Source organism: Atractosteus spatula, chromosome 12 (assembly GCF_055471065.1).
Source record: "Atractosteus spatula isolate fAtrSpa1 chromosome 12, fAtrSpa1.hap1, whole genome shotgun sequence".
Taxonomy (NCBI): Eukaryota; Metazoa; Chordata; class Actinopteri; order Semionotiformes; family Lepisosteidae; genus Atractosteus; species Atractosteus spatula.
This window is the reverse complement of record NC_142717.1, coordinates 20606091-20623054: the sequence shown is the minus strand read 5'-3', so window position 1 is coordinate 20623054 and position 16964 is coordinate 20606091. Positions and strand designations below refer to the sequence as shown.

The window sequence follows — 16964 nt, the reverse complement described above, 5'->3', positions numbered from 1 at the left end:
ATCCTTATAGGAAGCAACATGGATTTAAGCTTTAAGGTGTTTGAACATATGGTGCTAATAAAATAATTCATTTCACTCACTGAAACAGTTCTCCTACAGTGTACAACTTAACTGCCTTATTAAACTGTTCTTGTTATTAAACTGTGGTATGGCACTTCTATATTTCTTTGTTATTACTGCTACTGTTACAAATATAGTACAACCCAAATGCATCCCAGTTACAACCTGTCATCTGATTTATCCCTTGCTCAGTAGGTTGGTGTGCAGAACATTTTACATGGATTTCAGCTGGCTTGATATGCTCTTGTAGGTGTAATTAAACTATATGATTGATACTTTGACTCACAGTACAATCTGTAATGTGTTAAAGACTGCTGCAAAAACATAACATGGTGAGCTGAGAGAGTGGGAAAACTGACAAAGAAGAAACTCTGTGTACTGTATATGCAGAATGCAAATACTATCCTTGTAACTCAGTTGTAATCACACACAGGCTTATATACCCATATTGTGTTCTGGACATTAAAATAGTTATGCATTTTTATGGTGTCATCTTAAAAATATGAAGCCAACCAATTAATTCATTGACTAATGCATATTGATAATTTTGACTAACCCACTTTTGAATTTCCTCTGCATGTTTCCTTTGGACAGCAAAGCTAGACGTTCAAAAACTCTCACAACCCACAAAAAGCAGTACAAATGGCTAATGTGAGTTACACAACTACAATGCAATCATTACTCAGATACAGTATGGTGATATGATAAATACAAAAATACATAACTCACTGAAAAACAAAGAAGTCTTATGAAAACAAGAACTGACCTCCCAACTTCATGGTACTGCCTCCTTAAAACTACAGCTGAATAAATCTACCTTATGAAGCAGGAGGCAGACAGAGATACAGTACTGTGTCCTTAGATCATACTTGGTTGTATTGAATTCCAGAAACCTTTCTTGTCGAAGGACATATGAAAAGGCTAAGCTCTGCTAGTGAAACTGAGACAGCATGGTCAGGTGCTTCTTCTTAACTAAAAACCTGTTTATTTAGCTCCCTCTTTCCTGTTTTTTGTCTGTCAACCTTCAATATTAGCACATATTCTTTTTGGATTTGTGTTTCTTTGGAAAATAGAGAGCTGTTGTGTCAGAAATTTCTGTATCTGCTTTCTATCCATGCATAGCCCTAAATAGGGATTTGTTGCCTGTAGGATTTGGATGTGATTCATTGCAAAGTCAGTAATAGCAGACCTGCCATTGTCTGTTTTCTGGATAACACAATATTTCCATTCTAATTGCTTCCATTGATACATAAGTCACAAGCTTATTATTAAATGAAGATTAATGAGGCGTATTTGCATACAGATGTTATGTAACACAGGATCAAGTAAGAGAATAAAACAACAGATATTAAATGCTAATTACCACATGACTTCACAATCTTGTGTGCCAGACATTAATTGGATACACTACAGATGCAGCCATTCAAAATTGGTGGGGTATTTCGCAGTATACCCCGGTGGGCGTGTCGCATCAAAACGCAGTATCACGCAGTATCACGCGGTGTATCGCGTCATTTGACGTCATACCGGAAAGTATCCGGAATCACCTTGTAAAACCGCCAGGAGGAGCCAATAAAGCTTAACCTCTCATGTACAGCATTTGAGCTTTTAAATTTAAACTGTGTATTACAGCATGTTAATCATCAGTCATTAAAAAGTTGGTATATTTTATGAAAGCAAGATTGCTCAGTTGGGCAAAAGTACACAACCTACCTTTATCATAAATATTTTAATTCTGCAGAAATATTTTATGCATCAAAGCCTTTACCGAAGATATTACTCATATTATTACTAATGAATGACCTTGGACAAGCTGTAAACTCAAAGTATTACGCTGGTCCACATTATTTGTAACCGTCATTTTAAATGAAAAGACTTTATTTTTTCATCGACAAAAAGTAACAACACAGCATTTCGTTGATCTAACTAACAAGGACGGGACATTAGCTAGCCAATATGATAAAGGAATAAATTACTTTTTTTGTTTATTTCTATTTATTTGTTTATTTCTTTGAAATATTTGAACATTTCCATCAATTGTACAAGCACTGAAAAACTGTCCAATCCCTAGTTCGTCGGGCATTTTCTTTTAGTATAACAGACATAAAAACTCCCTTGCTTTTAACAGAGCGTTTCATAATTTCTAACAATGAAAATTATTTAAACTGCGACACTTATCATTCAACAAGAGCTCAAAATATTACAAGGATCCTCAAGAGCACAACAAAGACTGTTTTAAAAGATACTTGTACCAGATACATGAGAATCCAAACTTTTTTATCTACGTCTTTTTTATCACACAGTAACAAGTCAAATTTCAGGGGTGTCCGTATACCAGAGATTATGGTACCGCTTCAGAAGGGTGTCAGCGAGTCAGATTCCAGGACCGGAATTATCTGTTTTATAATCAAGAATATGTAAGCACGTATCTAAATAAATTAATCATGATATTAATTTAAGGATCTAAATTTCTAAATCTATGTATCTATATAGCTGGTAGTATTACTGTATTTCACTTTCTTTGTAAACACGTTTTGTTAACACCCGAATCGCAGGTGGATTCTGTTTTTTGGTCTGTTATGGTCTGTAGCTAAAATCCTGCTTAACTAAAAATTAGACGCGAGAAGAGTATTATTGGACAATGTTGTGAGGCTCTGGCGGAATTTCTCTGTAAACTGAAGAGTTATAGAGGAGACAGGTTGTCGATCTTTGACGATCTGTCAAAGTGCAATGAAATACAATATGCTGGACAGTATGCTTCTCAAAACGCTTTACAGGATAACAACAATAACAGCAACAATTTTACAAGTCCTGGGAGGAAGAATATCATCAATGTTAATAATAATAATAAACTTTATTTTATATAGCACCTTTAAAGATGGCTTTTTAAAAAAAAAACTTTTTTAAATGTATTTGCATTTGCACACAGAGCAATGTTTACTTGAACATGGAGATGCCATACTGAATAATTCCTGCACACAACCATTGCAGTGGAATTTGCATCATTTGGCAGGGCTATGATTCATACAAGTGGTGGTGGATTTGGAGACAAAATGTATTTACATTGGGTTGCTGTAAGTGGAGCACTAATAAGCCCAAAGCTCTACTTATTATTTTACAAAAGAATGCACCTGACAAGCTGGACAGTATGCTTCTCAAAGCGCTTTACAGGATAACAACAACAATAACAACAACAACAAACAAGTCCTGGGAGGAAAAATATGATCAATATTAATAATAATAATAAACTTTATTTTATATAGCCCCTTTAAAGGTGGCTCCTCAAAGCGCTTTACAGGATAACAACCGATGAAACAACATTGGTTGGGGGTTGAAAATACCTGTGAAACCAGTTTGTTCACAATGTACTGTAGACACAGAGTGTTACACCAACGCATTAGCATGTTAAAGCGATTCCATTGAGGAGCCGGGCGCGATAATTGTTTTGTTCCTTGATACAGTATCTGATCTGCAAGGCCATTTGGCTGCAGCGAATGTGAATTCTGTCTGGCATTACCAGATTGTGAAAAAATAAAAGTATTTTAATCAAGATTCCCTTATAAAATTAACGTGAAACAAAACAAAAACTAAAAATAAGATTCAATCTACAGACATTCACAACATAAACATATCTTAAAACATTTACACATATTGTTAAATTATTACTTTAAATATATACTTTAGGTTACTGAAACAGCCAGTTAATAAAATCATTGCAATTTTGTTCTTGTTTGGAGGTGGGGATATTCTGACAACAATTGATTTAAAGACAATCTGTCAAAGTGCAATAAAACAATTACGCTGGGTGAACGTTCCGAGGTCAAATTCTTCCGCGACAGGGGTACCTTTAAAGCGCAGACGACAGCACCGAAAAATTTTGGCGCGCCCTCTCTTTAAAACCCTGGCCAAATACGAAGACAGTACGTACAGTTATAATTCAAACTGAATTAAAAACTACTCCTATTTGGCATTTTAGTTATGGAGGCGGAAAGAAGCCCCCCCATCTCTGGGTGCCTGAGTTGTCGCCATCGTTAACCATTCCGTGTCCGAGTTGCAGCAGGTAGAGACACGTTCGAAAAAAAGTTCATCCCAGCTACAATACATTATTTTTAATATTTTTGTGGTAAGAGGGAGCAAAACATCAGTATTTACTGCTAGTAATTAGTGTACGATCTATAGTTGAAATCTGAGCCTAAATAAAAAGAAAAAGCATTTTCACAGAGCAATTACGCTGTGTTTATGTAGAATAAGTGATTAGGTTTATGAGCAATCTAATTACTTATTCGTTTAAAACGCTATATAAAATAAAGTTTATTATTAATTTGCTGGACAGAGTGGTGAACATTATTATGCAGAAGACAAAGATAACGATTTACATTAAAAGACATTTAATTAAACACGGGTTTGTGATTTAAATGGGAATGGGGGTGACGGGAACTCTTAATCTAAATAAAAATAAAATAAAACAGGTTTCGATAGTTAATAACCACTTTTTATGCACGAAACACGGGTGATTTTTCTTCCTCCTGATCAGTTTAGAAATCTGTGTACGCTGTAAGGTTTTTATTTCTTAATTAAACTTTTAAAATACAAGTTTCGAATAGAAAGAAATCCTCTTCCTGGTACAGTATGTAGAGCAGATCAGCACGTCTTTTTTCCACGATCAGAGGGGTGTCAGATGGTGTCAGCCAATCACCATTCTGAAGCCCTACCGTAATCTCTGGTATAGGGAGACCCCAGAATTCTGTCCCATAGTTTAGATATATGATAGATACTTTTATTGATCCCGTGAGGGAAATAAAGTAAATCATTTTCATTTTAGGAATTTATTAAAAGCAAAGGAGATTGTCTGTTATAGTGGACATAAAAACAAGAGTTTGCTGCGGCATTATTGGAAACCCAAATTTAACAAAAAATCGCTGGCATTATATCCTAGAAGACACAGACCGGCGCCAGACTGGGAGAATGCCCGCAGCGTAAAAGAAAATGCCTGATGAACTAGGGATTGGACAGTTTCCAAGTGCTTGTACAATCGATGGAAATGTTCAAATAAATGTGCAAAAGAAATAAACAAAATAATCATTTATTTCTTTATCATATTGGCTAGCTAATGTCCTCTCTTTGCTAGTTAGTGGCTGTGTTTCTGCATTGGGTAGCAACGGGTGACTATGTTCTCAGGCGGAAGATGTAAACAGCTTAATTTTTGTGTTAAATAATTTTTTTTAATTAAAATTCATTCTATACAGCAATCGTATATTTGGGTACCGTTTCATAAAACTTTCATGCTTAAAATGTTTGGGGAGAAATGGAAGACTGGTGTGTATTTTTTTCTTTAAACTACCAAGACCAGCCATACACAGTACAGTTTACATACAGTAATGTTTATGTTCCTAAATTAATATCGTTTATGACCTTCAGATGCATTATGCTCCTCTTCTTTTTATGCTCAGCTACTAAAATTTCCCTTTAGTGGTAAAATTTCATATAAATATTCAATACTAAGCGGATTAAAATGTGCACAGTAAAGAGATTAAATGATTAAATCTTTTCACTACCAACCAATGCACCACGAGTGCCCCTGTCGGTCATTTTGGCCAGCCAATCACTTACCGCAGTGCCCTGCGGTGGCTTGTGGGTAGTTGCCCGTACCGCGGGTTTGTACCTTGCATTTTGAATGGCTGCATCTGTATATGGAATCTGAAATTTTTACACTACATACTGTATACTGTAGTCATTTAATTGCTTACACCATTTGAGACACTCTGTACCTATACTTTCATAAATATGAGACGTATACCAATAAACAACTTCAGGAGGATTAAACAGAAAACTAGTATCACATTAATATTGTTAAGTAGACCAAAGCAGTAAATAAATTTTGCCCAAAAAGTCTAAAAAGACAGCAGAATGAAATGAAGATAAATTTACTGGGACCAACACCTCAAGGATATTCACTGTTTACATGTACAGTAAATTATGTATCCAATTTGTATAAGGATTGTCAGGAGAAGTACACTATACTATATTAATTATACAGTAATTTAAAATTTTCATCTATTACACATTTAATGGAGTAAACTGAAGTTCAGGATGATGGTAAAATCCTATATAGTATATCTAAGTCCCACAATAGGTCTTTCCTTTGAGTATCTTTCTTTCATTTTTGTATCTCTCACTCACCATCTACACCCTTACAGCAAACTCCCAAGCCCATTTATTACAATAGTGGCAGGCTATTGTCTCGCAAACTAAAATCAGGTTTTGTCATTTTTTCTTCTTCTATTATTATTATTATTAGTAGTAGTAGTAGTAGTAGTAGTAGTTGTTGTTGTTGTTGTACTGGGGTTATAGGGAGTCTCCTTATGATTGATTCAGAAACATAATTTCCTATCAGTACTCTTACCTTAAGCCTACACTTCTGCTCTCCTTAACATCTCTCTATTCTCAGATTACTATCCCTGTTTTTAATTTGTGCATTATTAGTGTCCGTTTAAAAACCCACTCTTCATCCATCACTACTTCAGAGCTATTGCTTACTCTCCCTTCTTTTTTTTTCTCAAACCCATGCGTGGGTGCTGCATCAACATTTCTACTGTTATATACTGTTAAAGTGTTTTATTTTGCAACACTTGCTACTTGCCTTTCTTCAGTCTGGCCCGGTACACTTAACTGAAAGTGTTCTCCACGTTTACCAATTCTCTTTACTCTGCTTGATTTGCTCCCTCTTCTTTGTCATACACTATTTTAATCTCTCTGCCACCTTTGATACCAAATCTCTCTATTCTAGAGGCTGCAGTTACTGACATTTCTCCTGTCAACGGGACACTACCCTTACCTGGTTTTCCTTCTATCTCACTGGTGGCACATACAAAATCTCTGAATAAGGCTTACTCTCTGCTTCTTATACCATTACTGTCCCTCACATACTGTACCTATCCTGGGTCTCCACTTTTCGTCTGCTGCGTAGACTCCCACCATCTTAAACTCAGCCTCTCAAAGTGTGACCTCCTTTTATTCCCTCTGTTATTTGCAAAGTATTTTTTTCTCAGGTACAGTCTTGTTGGTGCTTTTGAAGTCCACGTTTTCTAAAAAAAAGTCTAGTCTCCTAGGTCTCCTACTGTATAGCCTAGGCTATTGTACATCCATCTTGGCTAGCTTTCCTGAAAAAAAAATCCACTACCCGTCACCCAGAATTATGCTGCTTGTATTATCTATCGTGTTCTATTCCATTAGTCCAGCACTGGCTCCCTATTGCCATAAACACCAAATTCAAAACCCTAGTTCTTGCCTAGGCTTCACAGAATGAGAAGAGAGGATCACTTTAATGGCCATATACAATTTCTTGTATTAGGAATTTGTCTTTTCGCATACCCCAACTTGCTCTTCATGAGACACACAGAGAGGGAGAGAAGCTTGGGGTCAGAGTGCAGGGTCGGCCATTTATACGGCGCCCCTGGAGCAGTTGGGGTTAAGGGCCTTGCTCAGGGGCCCAATGGAGTAGGATTCCTCTGCCAGCTGCGGGATAAAAACTGGCAACCTTCCAGCCACAGGCACAGATCCTTAGCCTCAGAGCCACCGCCCACATTCTTCTCCCATCTTTCTTCTATCCCTTATCACTCCATATACCCCCTCTTTTTTCCTTCTTTTCTATTAGACTTTCTCCCTATCCTTTCTCCCACATCTAGAACTGGTCATTTCTCTAATCATGTTCCTCAGTGGTGAAATAATCTGCTCACAGAAATTAAAACTATTCAGTCCCCTACCACTTTCCGGTGCCTGATCAAGTCCCATCTGTTTTGACAGCACCTGTGATTTGATACATTCTTCAGTCACTCTTAAACCGCATTGCTCTAATCTTCTAACCTCTCAAGCTGTTAAAGTGATATGCTTATTGCAATTATTCCCATTAATATTTATTTATTAATTTTTCCCAACCCTTCACAGCTGCGACTGCCCAATACCTCCTCCATCCCCCCACAAACATGGCCGCCTACAGCCACAACCCCCGACGGCTACTCACCCACCCATCCCCCACAGCTGCCACTCTCCAACACCTCCGCCATTAACACCTGCAGCACTGAAAGCACTATGAGCACCATCCCCCAGGCCAGGCTGACCATCACAGCTGACCAGGTGAAGAAGGAGCTGAAGAGGCTGCACGAGGGTAAGGCCACAGGACCAGATAACATCTGTCCCAGAGTTCTGAGGGCCTGTGCTGATCAGCTGAGCGGAGTGCTCCAGCGACTGTTCAACCTGAGCCTGCACTTGGAGAGAGTCCCGGTGCTCTGGAAGACATCATGCCTGGTCCCGGTACCAAAGAAAGGGCGCCCCTCTGTCCTCAACGACTACAGACCAGTTGCACTGACTTCTCACATCATGAAGACACTGGAGAGGCTGGTCTTATCCCACCTGAGACCCCTGGTCAGCTCATCACTGGACACCCTACAGTTTGCCTACCAGCCCAGTGTTGGTGTGGAGGATGCGATCATCTACATGCTGCAAAGGGCCTACTCACACCTGGACAGGGCTGGCAACACTGTAAGGATCATGTTTTTCGACTTCTCCAGTGCCTTCAATACCATCCAGCCCTTACTTCTAAGGAGGAAGCTGGAGGAGATGCAAGTCGATGCCTCCACGACCTCGTGGATCACTGACTACCTGACAGGCAGACCACAGTCTGTGAGACTTCAGAACTGTGTGTCTGAACAGGTAGTGAGTAACACAGGGGCACCTCAAGGGACAGTTCTTTCTCCATTCCTCTTCACCCTCTATACTTCGGACTTTAAGTACAACTCAAAGTCATGCCACCTGCAGAAGTTCTCAGATGACTCTGCAATTGTGGGATGTATCAAGGGTGAGCAGGAGGAGGAGTACAGAGGACTGGTCAGCAGCTTTGTGGAGTGGTGTGGGGTGAACCACTTGGAACTGAATGTTACAAAGACAAAGGAACTGGTGGTAGATTTCAGGAGGAAAAAGGTCTACTCCTACTCCTGTCTACATCCATGGGAGTGGCGTGGAGATGGTGGACTCGTACAAGTACCTGGGAGTGCACATCGACGATAGACTGGAATGGTCTAAGAACATCGAGGCCATCTATAAGAAGGGACAGAGCCGACTTTACTTCTTGAGGAGGCTCAGGTCCTTCAATGTGTGTAGTAAGATGCTACACATGTTCTATCAGTCGGTGGTAGCGAGTGCCATTTTCTACGCAGTGGTGTGCTGGGGCTCTGGGATTAGAGCAGTAGATTCCAAAAGGCTGAACAAGCTCATCAGGAGAGCAAGCTCTGTCATTGGGTCTGACCTGGACTCCTTGGAGGTAGTGGCTGAGAGGAGAATGATGTCCAAACTAGAGGCCATCATGGACAACTTCTCCCATCCCCTCTATGACAGGCTTGCAGGAATGAAGAGCACGTTCAGCAATAGACTGATTCATCCACAGTGCGACAGGGAGCGCTACAGGAGGTCATTCTTGCCGTCTGCCATAAGACTGTACAACGCATCCACCTTGCGTCTTGGCAGAGGCAACATCGACAGTGACCTGTTTCTGGACTAAACGCATCTACACATCTACTGCTACATCTGTTCTCTTTCTTTTTCTTTTTCTTTTTCCCGTTTACAACCACTTTTTGTGCAATATATGCCAGGGACCTGTGCAATACATTTATATTTATATCTATAGTTACATCTATATTTATATTCATATGTGTGATATGAGTGTGATACGATTTTCTGTGTACTGTTCTGTTCTAGTTTGTTCTTGTGTGTCCGGACTGTGAGTAACTCTTGTATTGTATTGTATGTATTGTACTATTATTATATAATTCGTTACACTGTGGCTGTGTTGTGTGTGTTAAGCTGCTGTTGCACTGCAATTTCCCTCACGGGATCAATAAAGTATCTATCTATCTAATTAATTTCCCATAAAAATGCTTGTAAATTGGGGGAATCTGTTCTGGGTCAACACCCAATCTGAGGATTGAACTCCTGAATAAAAATAATTGCACATATAGTTGATGTAGTTGCACTAAACATTGTTTTTCATCTATTTGCTAATGTTTATCAGCTTTATATACAGTATGTATATATAGTATATACAGTGGGTGGTGAACAGTGTGGAAAATGCATGACTCATATGCTTATAGACACATCTGAATTGCACAGTCATCTTCAGTCCTTTTAGGCTCAGGGATTGTTTTAAATGACATTGCTTAATTTTAATGTCTTGTAAGTAACATTACAATAATTTTTTTCCTTGTTGAGGTTTTTAGACAATTACTATTTTTAGATAAGTTCACTATTTTATAACTGTTCTATTCATTGAATGTTAAGGATTTTGTTTTTTAAAATGTAACTTTAGTACATTTAGTTTAGTAAGCATGAGACAATAAGAGGGTGGCTTGAAGAAAATTTTAAGACTGTATAGCTAGTTGTCTTTGTGTCATTGAAGTGACTGTCCACCCCAGTGAACCCATGCTCTTGTACATCTTAAGGAACTTTATGCCTTCTATTTCACTAACCTCTTTTAGGAGCGTGTGAATATTTTTCTCAGCTGGATAGAAGAATGCTTCTTTGATTCCTATATCGGCCTTGTCCCTAAACTGCCCTATCATGTCATATTGCTGACCACCTAATCTGTGCAACCCTGTTGTCCACAGCTCTGTAACAGAATCTGCTGCATCACCTTACAGTACCCCTCTGGACAGTTTCGAGTCACCCAAAAAACATCATGTATATCCAGCAACCTCATTTACTACATCTTAAGCAGAAAATGCCCAGCCATTTACATTGGCGACACAAGAAGACGACTAGCAGAGCGTTTCAGGGAATATGTCAAAGCTGCAACGATCAAAGATCTCTCCAAACTGATAGTTCCCCATTTCATCTTTACCAGCCACGATCATTCTGATCTGTTTGCGAGCTGTCCTTTCACAGAGATTATTGCAGAAAGAAACCAAAATTATTCTTATACTTGGATCACACTTTTCCAATTCTTTCAATGACAGATTAATTTCCTTCTAAAACCTCATCATTTTGCAGATTTTGGCTTTCCATACCTCTCCTAAAGTTCTCCCTTAGTCTGGACACTCATGCTCACCTGCTATACACCCATTCCCCACTGCTCCCTGCTGATTCTCACCTACTCTGTCCTTTGTTCTCCTACATCTGATTTATTTGCAACTTTCCCTCTCTACCTCACAGAAAAAGGCTCTACAGCCAAAACATTGTGTTTTTCTTTACCTTTCAGCATGTAATGAAACTTTAGCTGTTCGACTTGCATTGTATATCCAGCATTTGCTGTCCTTATTGTAAGGTAAATCAACACAACAACATATATAAATAACAACAACAATAATAATAATAATATTAAAGGTTTCATATAACCATCTAAATATAATATTAAATACATTACCTTCTCAGGGGTTATAACACTTGTTCTTCCTAAATGAGTTAAATGCATTATACTATGTGACCTTATGACTTCTCATGTAAATGCAACAAATCTAATTATATGTGTGTTTAGAAAAAAGATGCACTAAGTCAGCAAGATAATAAATGACGAAAGAATGCTGAACTGTATGCATCAACATTCGTTTGTTCTCTTATGTTTGCTCAAATGCTGAATTAAAGTTCATTCCAAGGTTATGTCCTGTGACACATTTTGAGCTTTTTGACTATACTTTACCTTTTAAAGGCCCTGCACCCCCTGCAGCAATACATGGTAACTTTACACCCCCACCACAAAACTCAGTGGTAATCAATTCTGATTGTGCTTTCAGGTTGTTTAATGGATTGATAGAAGTATTCATTTGGAAAGCAAACTTTCCTTGATTCCAGACACAATAATAGTAAATACTGTATTTCAATAATAACAAAACTTAAAACTAATAAACACACTTGACACAGGTGACAGATAGTGTCGACAGCTGTTATAATTTATGTTTTGATTGTAATATGTGTTCTTACTAGATAAGATCACTTTATTAGCCATATACAATTTCTTGCATTACCAATGAGTATATACAGTATAATGGTGTGACATTGTGCATGTATCGTCTTCATGTGTTGTGATGATGTCATGTTTGAAGTATATTGGGTGGATATTCGATGATTATGTTTAAACTATACACTATTCCCACGCCCCTTGGACTCTGGACTGTGGGCACAGTATACAATATTAGTGTATTTACTATTATATTGATATTTTAAGTTTAGGACCATTCAAGACGTGAAACATCAGACATTTTTTTACATAGAGGAACCTACTCCCACTCATGTGGTAGAAGTTGATTGTGAGGAATCCTTCAAGAAAGATTAATTTTTAGTTCAGGTGGGTAGCTTCGTTAAGCATGCATAGGCTGCAAAGGAACAAGTAATAGGTTTATTCCATGCCTAACAGAGAAAAAAAGAAAACACAACATTTTGGCCATGTTGCCTTTTTCAGGTGCCACACCTGGTCCAGGTGTTCTTTCTTCTATTTTCAGCATGGAATAAACCTATTACTTGTTCCTTTGCAGATTAGTTTTTAGTTCATCATGTTACTAGTGGCCAAACAACCTGCCTGAACCATATTGCCTCTTATTACAGTACTTATATTCTAATAATTATATGTTAGAATTAAAGTGTTGGGTTTAATGCAAGTGTGATATGATCTCAATCATGACTGTATTCATGTTGATTGAATGATGTACTGTATCTGTGTTACGTCCCAGTGTGTGTTCTGTGTGTGTGTTTTTTTCTGTTAGTTTCTTTGTACTTTCGTTTGTTTGTGTGTTTATCCTTGTTTTGCCATTACCTTGCCCTAACGTGTTACATGTTCAACTTTTGTGTTCTTTTGTACCCTGCTCCTGTTGATTACTCTTGTTTTCCCTTATTTGTATTCCTGGTTCGCTTGTGTTTTTGTGTGAACTTTTGTATATAAGATTAGTTTAGGTTGTTGGGTAGACTTTACACACTTAGTTGATTTTGTATTAGTACACTAGTTTAGTACGGGTGAGTGCCATTTGTCTTGTATGGTTAGGGTGTTGAAGATGCCGAAGACCGTGTGTTTCGGGTTTTCTTTTGTAGTTAGGTTAGCTTTCCCTCACTGTCCTAGCCAGCTCCATTTTGTTTGTTATTTTCTTTTCTTTGGCACCACTCTAGTTCCTTACCCTTATCACGCTTCCTAGTCCCTCACCAAAACCCACCTGCTTCCAAAAGAATTATCCTAAATGTTACACCCCTTTACCCCTAGACACTTGGGGTCGTAACAATCTGATTCTACATGGCACTTTAGACTACTTATTTAGTCTTTTTTCCTTAATTGGTAGAAGAAGAAAAAAGGCCATTTCTTTAAACCAATGCTTAAATGCTTATCCACTAGAGTCCAGTAATGACTACTACCGAGCTGCATTTTTGTGCATCACAACTGAAGCCTTACTTTCCTGAAGAAAGCTTAACCTTGTTATTGACAGACAGACATACATACTGTACACAAATATATTTATCCTGTTAAGATTACTCAGCTAACTAATACAGAGAATGTAAATGATAGAGCCATTTGCTAAAAAAGCATGGTATGGGTGACATTATAGCTTGATCTTTTTGTGTAGTGAAACAATTTGTATGCTGCCCTTAATTGATAAATGGATTAACACATGCCTAGTTTGCTGTGTTGCTAGTAGTGAATACACATGTACTTATTGATCCCCCACGTTGGAATAGAAAAGTTCTCTATCCAGTTCTAGAGGACTGACAAGCAATGTTCACACAAGAGTTTCAGTGTAACGACAAAGACTCCCTGTGTGATAATGGCAGAAACAAGAATAATAATAAAAAAAAGTACTGACAAAGATATTCATATATTCACATAACCCATTTATGTTCATAAAGAATTCTCTAATAGAATTTTGAATACATAAGGTCAGTTACACAGTGCCCTCAATAATTATTCACTACCCCAAACATATAGGGTAAAAAACAATGCAAATATTTACAGATTGCATAATGTGTCTTACTTAAAAATATTCTAAAATGCTATACTGTAATTATAATAGCATTCCATAGGGTCATAAAAGTCATATTTGTCTCAATTAATTAACTGAATTTCAGAAAACACAAGAACCACACTCATTGACAGTTCTGTAGTTAGTATTTTGAAAGTACTCGTATGATATGGATTACACTGATGAGACACCTCCTGTAGTGTGCTGTAAAGCTCTGATACTACTGAGGTTGTATTTCTGACCAGCTAATGATCATCAGAATTGCTCAAGGTCCTTCAGACTCTGTTTTCCTTTTGTGTGCTTTGTTTCTTTAGTTGAGGTCTGGAGATAGAGATGTCTAGCAAGAACACTATTTTGTGGAATTTAACCATTTTTACATTGATTAGCATGGGAATGCTTTGGGTTCATTTTCATGCTGGAATATCTACAGTATTTTTAGCCCGAAAAGATACCTTGAAGAATGTGTTTATGATTCCCCTTATTGTAACAAGGGTTTCAGGCAGGGGCGTAGCCAGGAATTGATTTTTGGGTGGGCGTGTGCAAAAGTAGGTGGCCCGGGCTCTAACTGACCGTCCTGCCAGCATAGGGGCACCCCTCCAATTTACAATCCAATCCTCGAGCAGTATAATCAAACAGCAGAATTAGCGGAACCTTATACTGTATATATATACTCTCTCACACACACACACACACAGGTCAAGCAACAATTACCTAGGCTTCCGAACACTACTGTGCCATGACGGACACACACACAAAAAACAATCAGTGCCTACTGTACCTCTGTTGTGAGGTTTTGGCCTTCTAGACCAGACGTAGGTGCCGGGGCTTGGAATTGAATATGGCGATAAGCTTGCCACTTAGAGAGTCAGCAAATTCCCGTTCAAATGACAGCTAGTTTGCAAAGGACTTTGTCTTTAGCTAAAGAAAATCTGCAAGAGCTCATTTTCACTTGTTGCTTGTAACAGTTCTAAGTATTTCTTATGCCTGCTTTTAGATTATTCAGTAGTTTTACAAGTTACTCTGAAGTTAATATTTTATTGCAAAACACAATGAACGCAACGCAAAATGCAAGATTCAAAATCCGTCTGAAATATTATATTTAAAATGGTTTGCAGGGTTTACCTTGCCTTAAAATATTCAGCAGACTTTAGCATAACATACCAAAAGAACGTGCACGCATGTGTGGGTTTTAGAGGTTGGAGTAAATGTATCGCCCCAAGGGTAATATCGAGGCGCCATGAGAATAAAAACTGTGAAGGTATTACAATATTAAGTTCTGAAGATCTTGTTTAATCCTTCATGATGCTTTTAAACTTGTATGAAACCCATTCAATTAGTATTCTATTTTCGATGCCAAAAGACACCTAATTTGGAAATTCGTGACTTATTTTCACACAAGACTTAACTCTGAATCGGTATAGTCACATTACAGTGCTAACCAATTCATCGTACCTTTAACTGCAAGAATGGTCTGCTAATAAAAGCGTAAAATACATACTTTGGACGTCGTTCACTTAAAAATACTGCAGGGCATTTAGACTTTTTGTTTACAGGAGACATTTTAGAACTTCTTCGTGCTTAAAGAAGAAGACCTACAGGTCGAGCATGTATCGAGCTGCTACAAGCAAACGCTTGCACTGCCCCTTGCGTTCCAGAAACTCTTGTATTCGGGAAGCCAGGCTGTACTCCTTAAATCCCAAGATGCCTGTAGCATCACATGTGTCTTATTTGTTTCAGGGCCAGTGTGGTCATGGCTTTTTGAAAAACGGAAATGCATTTGTTTTGCCAAGTTGGCTAATAAACCAAAAACCTAGTGCTAGACGACAATGATAGCCAATTAAGCTACGGCTACACATGCACCGCCGCATACATTTACATAATTGTCTTATTGGTCACAAAAGATACAGCGAGCCAATAGCAAATAACATACAATGAAAAAATCAAACACGTAACATTAAAAAGCAAATCATATAACACAAACAAGGAAAAAAAATCTTAAATTACTTTGGACTGATCGGGTAGGCCTAGGATCAATCAGGGTGGCTACGCCCCTGGTTCCAGGGCTTTGTTAAGATAGAAATTAACTCCAAAACATTATGTACACTCCACCTTATTTTGCATTGTGTAGTATAACACAAAACAAAACTCTGACCAGCAACTCCAAAAAGCTCAATTTGCATTTCAGTTGATCGCAAGACTCTGCCAAGGTGGCAGTTCCAACTGCCATTCAGATGTAGTCTGGCAAATTCAAGCCACTTGAACTAAAATTCTTTTAGTGTTCACCCAGAGAAGGGCCTCGTCCTTGCAGCCCAGTCGTGAATGTCATATTCATGCAGGAAATTGTGAATGGTAGGTTGTATCCTGAAAATGCTATTTTGTGTTGGAGATCTCTAAGTGTTGCCAAGCATTTGTCTTACAGTTGATGGTGTCAAGATACACTTGCATTCTCTTCCTCGCTGTGTTGCCACTGTAACACTAGCCTTACATTTCTTAATGTAATCTTGTTAATGGACACTGCAGTGCAAAGAGATATAATAGATTCAATGTTTTGTGGATTCTTTCATAGCCATTCCCCAACTTGTGGAGGTCAAAAACATTTTGCCTGCAGTCTTCAGAAGGCCTTTGAGCTTAACCATGATGATGTATGCTTCTTCTGAATATTTTCTGTGTTACCTCTTTTATACCCCAGAGAAACTGGAAACCATCTGAGGACTCTATAGTACTCTATAGAATAGTATATATTGTGGTGTCTCCAGGGGAAAGTTTACATAAATGAGAAAATTACTCACACCACACTTTTCTTTCTTAATTTTTGTGTTTCTTCCGTCCAGATATCTTCCAAATCCAGTCCGTAAAATAACACCAATCCGCGCCGTATGCAATCCACAATCCACAATCCAAAAACCGTAAGCCGTATCTGCT

General features: G+C 38.2%; 1 protein-coding gene across 1 annotated transcript in view; it reads right to left on the bottom strand.

The window, feature by feature from the left end:
* Window positions 1–16964, bottom strand: part of stac (SH3 and cysteine rich domain) — a 100836-nt gene that overhangs the window by 59434 nt on the left and 24438 nt on the right. The window lies entirely within an intron of this gene.